The sequence below is a fragment of the Chiloscyllium plagiosum genome, unplaced genomic scaffold (genome assembly GCF_037043375.1).
Source record: "Chiloscyllium plagiosum isolate Xiang-an unplaced genomic scaffold, Cpla_swu_hap1 HiC_scaffold_28, whole genome shotgun sequence".
In the NCBI taxonomy this organism is placed as follows: Eukaryota; Metazoa; Chordata; class Chondrichthyes; order Orectolobiformes; family Hemiscylliidae; genus Chiloscyllium; species Chiloscyllium plagiosum.
Window position 1 is genome coordinate 17543005 of NW_028270166.1, and position 8281 is coordinate 17551285.

An 8281-nucleotide genomic window follows, 5' to 3' on the forward strand; every position below is an offset into this window, starting at 1 on the left:
TCACCCCTCAGCCTCCAACGCTCCATGCCAAACAGCCCCAGCCTATTCAGCCTTTCCCTGCAGCTCAAATCTCCAACCCTGGCAACATTCTTGTAAATCTTTTCTGAACACTTACAAGTTTCACAACATCGTTCCTCTCGGAGGGAGGCCAGAATTGCACACAATATTCCAAAAGTAGCCTATATTACAAACTGTTTGTTTCTACAAACAGTTTTCAAAGTTTGGGTTGTAGACGATTTGGAGTCAATGAGTTGTGTATAGATGCAACTGGGTGGTAACAGGAAATTGATTAATTGATGGACAAGTGAGCAATTATCAATGACAAAAGCCTTTTGCCTGTGATTGGCTCTCAGATGAATGAACAGCTCTGAACTAGAAACTAGATACGGAGAGAAGTGATTTGATAGGTTCTAATTTTTCTTCTTGTTCACTATTATTGTCACTCCTAGACAGCATAAATGCCATATTTTCTATACCACTATCAGTTCTGAAGAAGGGTCACTGGGCTTAAAATATTAACTCTGCTTTCTAGCATAGATGCTGCCAGACCTGCTGAGCTTTTCCAGCAATTTCTGTTTTTGTTTCAGATTTCTAGCATCGGGCAGTATGGTAGCTCAGTGGTTAGCCCTGCGCCCCCACAGCACCAGGGACCCAGGTTTGATTCCAGCCTCGGGTGACTGTGTGGAGTTTACACATTCTCTCTGTGTCTGCGCGGGTTTCCTCTGGTTGATCTGGTTTCCTCCCACAGTCCAAAGATGTGCAGATAAGTGTGGATTTGCCATGCTAAATTGCCCGTAGTGTCCAGGGATGTGTAAATTGGGTGGATTAGCCATGGGACATGCAGGGTTACTGGGATGAGGTGGGTCTTAGTGGGATGCTCTTCAGAGCATTGGTGTGGACTCGATAGGCTGAATGGCCTGTTTCTGCACTGCAAGTGATCCATTTGACCTTAACTGAACAATTTTCGTTTGAGTCAAGTGATTTGATAGCCAATAGCTCAGGAGCTGTGTCTCTGTTTTCTGCAATCAAAAACATTTTAAACCTTAAGAAAACCAGTTTATCTTTCTTTCAGCACTTGTAAGCTGTGATCTTAACTGATAAGTCAGAGACCTCTAAAACTTAACTAACCATCTTGTGTCCCTTGCAAATCTATGGAAGCATCCATGGAGAAATGACTGAGAAGCAACATCTGACCCATGTAAGAATCATAAGGATCATCTCTATAACACATGAACAAGAACCACGAAACTGTCTTTCTTTGTCTGTGTGTGTGTGTGTGTGTGGGGGGGGGGGGGGGGGGGGTTTAATTGTATTGTTATACATCAATGGTTTAGAATTGTTTACCTGTAGTTAGTGTCTAATTATTTGTAATAAATAGTAATTCTTATTAAATACAGAAACCTGTGGCATGCTTTCTGTCAACCTAGGTCTGAAAATCAGGGAATTTTGTGCACCTAACTTTTGTGTCAACTGCAGAAATAGCAGGGCTAAATTTTCAGCTCACAATTCCAGTGAATTGTGACAAGGTGTAGATATTGCAACTTTGCAATGGTAGTTTTGAACACAAAGGTATAGCCACAAGTTGTTGTAACTGGAGAACATGCAAGCGCCTGTCAAGGTCTTAATTAGTTTGGGATTTCAGAATCACAGTATTGTTACAGTGCAGAAGGAGCCATTCACTACATCATGGCTGCTCCTGCATTCTGAGTATTTTAGTTTCATGCCAATCTCCTGCCTTTTCCCCACAGCCCTGTGCATTATTTCTATTTAAATAATTGTCCAATTGAACATGCACCCACCATACTTCTGGACAGTGCATTCCAGACTCCAACTACCTGCTGTGTGAAAACGTTTTCTGGCATATTGAATTTACTGCATTTGCAAAATACTTTAAAATCCTGCTGTCTGGTTCTTGCTCTATTTACAAGTAGGAACAGTTTCTTCCAGTGAATTCTGCCCAGACCTCTTATTTATGTTGAAAACTTCCATCAAATCTCTGCTAGCCTTCTCTTCCCAAAGGAAAATAGCTCCACCTTCTCCTCCAATCTTTTCTCAACACTGGAGTGTTTCATCCTTGGAACCAACCTTATAAATCTCTTCTGCATTTTCCCCAGTGTGTTCTCATCCTTCCGTGTGGCATACAGAACTGCAAATAATACTGCAGCTGAGGTCTGACCACATAAATTCATCATAAACCTCCCTGCTCAAACATAAGAATTACATAAAAGACTTAAGTAAAGGGTAGAATATGGAACAATGCTTTTATTTTAAAATTATTTTAATTGCTTTGGAGACGAGTTAGCTTAGTTGGTTACAGCATGGAGCTTAATAACACTGATTAAGGGCTCAGACCCTGTACCAGCTGAAACAGTTTATGACAACTTCCATCTGCTCTTTGTCCCACTGTAATATCATGGCATGAAGATGTATGGATAGCCATAACTGACAACCCGAAGACACCATAGGAAGAGATATCTGCTATATTCACCACATATTTTGTTGTCAGAGAGGGCAGTCTGATAGCAGAAGCCTGAAAATTGTTTTGTGAAGCCAGTAGGGTTTTTTTTTTCCATGAGTATTCTTCTCTCTTTGTATCTCCTGCTTTGGCATCATATTAAGACTGTGGCATGCTAGTTAGATCTTGCAACACACAAACCTTGGTTAGTCTTAACAAATATAGGACTCTTGGTCTAATAAGGGTTTACAGGGCATATTTGAATAGTAAAATGAACAAACAACTTGTAAACTGAATGCAATAGTGTTGAATTTAGAGTCCACGCTACTTCTTAAAAATGCATTCCATTGTGTGTTATTGTGCATAATTTAAAATTAATACTTTAAAATTTTACTCCAGCTCTGTGAACTGCCTCATCAATGAGCACTAGGACTCTGATTTCTGTACCTTAGGTTAGAACATAGAGCATAGAACATAGAACATTTCAGCACAGTACAGGTCCTCAATGTTGTGCCAACCTGTGAAATTAATCTGATGCCCATCTAACCTACACTGTTCCATACTATCCATATGTATGTCCAATGCCCATTTAAATCCCCTTAATGCAGTCGATTCTACAACTGTTGCAGACAGGCCAATCCACAACCCTACTACTCTGTGTAAAGAAACTACCCCGTTATCTGTCCTAAATCTATCGATTTAAAGCTATATTCCCTTATGTTAGCCTTCACCATCTGAGGAAAAACCCTCTCACTGTTCACCCTATCTAACCCTTTGATTATTTTATACGTCTCAATTAAGTCAGCTCTCAACCTTCTTCTCTCCAATGAAAACAGCCAGAGATCCCTTAGCCTTTCCTCAGAAGACCTTCCTTCCATACCAGGCAACGTCCTCATAAATCTCTTCTGAATCCTTTCCAAAGCTTCTACATCCTTCCTGTAATGCAGTGACTAGAACTGTACGCAATACTCCAGGTGCAGCCTTACCTGTGTCTTGTACAGTTGAAGCATGACCATGTGGCTCCGAAACTCAATTCCCCTACCAATAAACGCCAAGACACCATATGCCTTTTTAGGAAGCCTATCAACCTGGGTGGCAACTTTCAGGGATTTATGCACCTGGACACCAAGATCTCTCTGTTCATCTACACTGCCAAGAATTTTATCATTAGCCTAGTACTCTGCATTTCTGTTACTTCCTCCAAAGTGAACTACCCCACACTTTTCTGCATTAAACTCCATTTGCCACTTCTCAGCCCAGCTCTGCATCTTATCTATGTCCCTCTGTAACCCATAAAATCCTTTGGCACTATCCACAACTCTGCCTACCTTGGTGTCATCCACAAATTTACTAACCCATCCTTCTATGCCCACATCCAGATCATTTATAAAAATGACAAACAGCAGTGATCCCAAAACAGATCCCTGCGGCACACCATTGGTAACTGAGTTCCAGGATGAACATTTCCCATCAACCACCATGCTCTGTCGTCTTTCAGCTCGCCAATTTCTGATCCAATCCACTAAATCACCTTCAATCACAAAACTCTGTATTTTGTGCAATAGCCTAAGGTGTGGAACCTTATTAAATGGCTTACAGAAATCCATATACACCACACCAACTGCTTTACCTTCATCCACCTGTTTGGTCACCTTCTCGAAGAACTCAATAAGGTTAGTGAAGCACGACCTACCCTTCACAAAACTGCGATGTCTATCCCTAATCAAATTATTCCTTTCTAGATGATTATAAGTCCTATATCTTCTAACCTTTTCCAACACCTTACCTACAACCGAAGTAAGGCTCACTGGCCTATAATTACCAGGGTTGTCTTGACTTCTTAAACAACATTTGCTTTCCTCCAGTCTTCTGGCACTACTCCTGTTGCCAATTATGACATAAAGATCAAAGCCAAAGGCGCTGCAATCTCCTCCCTGGCTTCCCAGAGAATGTGAGGATAAAATCCATCTGGCGTAGGGGACGTATCTATTTTCAGACCTTCCAAAATTGCTAAAACCTCCTCTTTGTTGACCACAATCCCATCTAAGTTAGTAGCCTGTATCCCTTTATTCTCACTAAGATTGCTCTTTTCCAACATGAATGCTGTTGAAAAGTATTCATTAAGCATTTTCCCGTGTCCTCAGATTCCACACACAACATCCCACTACCATCTTTGATCGGCACTGACCTTATTCTAGTCATTGCTGGGTTTGGTATGTGGAGGTAGTAGACATCCAAGCTCCACAAACCAAACTTTAAAACAGCCAATTTTGTACAATTTTGCTGATCACTTTAACTATAATTGCAGGATCTACAACAAATACAGGATATTTTTAACCAATCTGTTCTAATAACACACCTCTGCAACAGGTGGACTTGAATCCAGGCCCAGAGATAGGGACACTACCACTGTGCCAAAAGAATTACAATCATAGACTGAGTTTGAGAGAACCAATCTAAAGATCACTAGTCCTAATTAGTTACAAGAACCATTCCAGTCAAAAATATGCTTTTATAAATTTTTCAGAATTTATTAAGTTTATCAGAACAAATACAGAAGAACTAATACTAAATAAAAGCAGCAGCTTTTCAAGCAATACATTTTGCAACACTTGATAACAGAGCACAGATCACTTATTTCTTCTGTTGACTGAAGTCTTTCTTCTCTCATTGGTTTTCCTTCTTCGCGTATCATACCATTAAGAGTCGTCATTCATGAACCTTTTCCAGTCACTACCCCTTGTACATGCTTAAAGGCATCCTGAAGTTTAATTGGCTTATTAATGCATAATCAGTTCATAGTCACTCTTGGATTGGCTAGGTTGTGAATGCCCAATTCCTGAATGGTTTCTTTAAAAATAATGGCTATCTTACTGATTTTGTTGTCCCCTGTTTCATCTCTTGGTATGTCCCTCACTTTGTAAAAATGTCCCTTTTATGGCAGGTTGTCTCTCTTAGCTTGCCAACTTCATAGATCTTTACTAAGGTAACGCAGCGGCAATGAGCAAATTATGTGTGTGCTTTGAGAATGTAGTGTCACTTTCCAGTGACTAACTATTATCCCAAATATCTTAACTAATGTTCTAAGAAGCTTAAAACCATAACACTACTAATCTCACCACAGAACCTGATTTGAAAGTTAAGCACATATATACTCATACGCCTGTTGTATGCTTTATGTCGCAAAACTAATCCATTCTAAAATATAATTGTTCCCTTGAGTAGAAGCTTTTTATCTGGTAAAATGTTCACGTATTAGCCTGAGTTTACATTAGTCTGAACCACAAAACAACAACCCTATAACATAAACTGTGGGTGACATAGCGGTTAGCACTGCTACCTCACAGTGCCAGGGACCTGGGTTCAATTCCAGCAGCTGGTGACTGTGTGGAGTTTACGTTTTCTCCCTGTACCCAAATGGGTTTTCTTCAGTTACTCTGGTTTCTTCCAAAGATGTACAGGTTATGTTGATTGGCCATGCTAAACTGTCCTGTGTGTCCACAGTTATGCAGGTTAGGTGGATTAGCCAAAATGCAGGTATAGGGTATGGGACTGGGTTTGGGAGGGTTGCTCTTCTGTAGGATTTGTGCAGACTCAATGGGCCAAATGGCCTCTTTCTGCCAAGGTAATGGTTATCTTGCTGATTTCATTGTCCCTTGTTTCATCCTTTGATATACCCATCACTTTGTGAAAACATCTATGACAAACTTTACCTTACATTTGGCCTGAGGTATTTGGAATTTGTCCTTGTAGAAGCTATTTACAGCTACCTATAATTAAACAAAATATAATTTAATTCCTCACTTACTTAATCAAATCAAATTTGAGTATTGTTGAGTATTGATACATTTTGTCAAAGCTTTTAGGATTGCCTGTTGAATTTGCGGTATGCAGCTTTGTACCGGTACATACAAAGCTACATACAGTATATTAGTACACATGACTTGGTTCTTTGCAAAAAGAAATAACATGTGTGAACACTGTATCTGTTTCAACATAGAACAATAAGTGATAGCCATTTCTGGCTCATTTCTCAATCAAAGTCAACTTGCTTGATTTAAAAGTTAAACAAAGCTTAACAGTTAATTCACAGTCACCATTAATTGGTGCATTATCCATGGCAGAACCAGTAACAATCAGAATTCACTTGCCAACCAATCCACATTTTCTTCTCATACTGTATAAATGTTGGTTTCCCTTTACCTGGTATTTCTTGCAAATTACCCTGATGAGTACAACTGTGACAAAATGCATCTTTTGCAGTAATACTGAAGTTCTGCACTACTAAATGACAAATCAAAATGATTAATTATTGAAAATAAATTCTTCAATCCTCACCTTGATGTTAAAAAACACTTGAAAATTTGATCCCTTACATAATAAAAAATTAGTCTTACGTGACTATAATATGACTAGATTTAGCATCTATATAGAAATGGACAAAGGTTAAACATGAATAAAAGTTCTAAACTGGAGGAAAGCAAACTTTACAAAGCGGAGAGATAATCTTGCAAATAAAAGCAGAAATTGTTGGAAAAACCTCAGCAGATCTGGTAGCATCTGTGGAGAGAAATCAAAGTTAAATTTTGAGTCCAAAGACCCTTCTTCAGGAGTGGTGACGCTATGAAAAGTTTGGTATACATACTGAAGATGGGGTTGATGAGGGGGGGCCGGGGGAGGGGGGGGGGGGGGGGGGGAGGGGGTGGGTGTTGGGGGAGTAGAAGTAAACAATAGCTGGACATGGAGCCCAGAGAGAGAGTTGGGCAGACAAAGGCATGGCCTGGGAGAATTGATAGCTGCTATTGGGGATTGTTAGTGGCTGACAATGAGTTTGATTGTGGGAGGAGCCCATGTACTGACAAGGCCTGGCGTGTGGAGGTTGGGTATGTGAGAAGGTGCTCAGGTCCTAATATTATTGAACTCGATACTGCATCCTGAAGGCTGCAGGGAATGCAAGTGGAAAATGAGGTGCTGTACGTTCACCTTGCACTAAGCTTTGCTGGAGCACTGCAGCAAGACTGAGGCCGAGATGTTGGCCAGGGAACACAGTGCTGTATTGAAGTGGCAGGCAACAGGAAGCTCAGGGTCATTTCTGCAGGTAGATCGTAGGTGTTCTGAGAAGTGGTTGCCCAATCTGCATTTTGTCTCCCCAGTGTAGAGGAGACCACATTGTGAGCACCGAATACAATAGACTACCTTGAATGGCATACAGGTAAATTGTTGCTTCACCTGGACTGTATGTCTGGGGTCTTGAATACTGAGGAGGGAGGAAGTAAATGGGCAGGTTCACCTTCTGCTATTGCATGGGTAAGTGTGGTGAAATCGATACAGTGTTCATACATGTTATTTCTTTCTGCAAAGAACCAAGTGCTGCAGGGATGTGGGGAGATGTTTGGCATGAAGATGAAGTGGTCAGGGTGGCTCAGGGGGAACTGTCCAGAGCATAGTCTGGATGTGTCCCACAAAATAAAAGATGATACTGTGAAATCTGTTATCCAGCAACATTTAGGGTAAGAGAAAGGAGAAAAGTAAAGATTGTGACAATCTAAAATAAAGTGATAAGTGCAGAAACTTTGAGGAGTACAGGGGTGATGTTAAAAGGAAATTAGGAAAGCAAGGAGAGAATATGGAAAATTAAAAGCCAGAGAAATAAAAAGAAAAATCCAAAGATTATTTGTCAATACACTAAGAGAAAAAGGATGATGAAGGAAAGAGTTGGATCGATCAGAGACATGCGTAGTAACTTGTCCGTGAATGCAGAAGATGTGGGCAGTGTTCCAAATTCCTTTTTGTCTCTGATTTCAAAGGGGAGTGGATGAGGCAGAT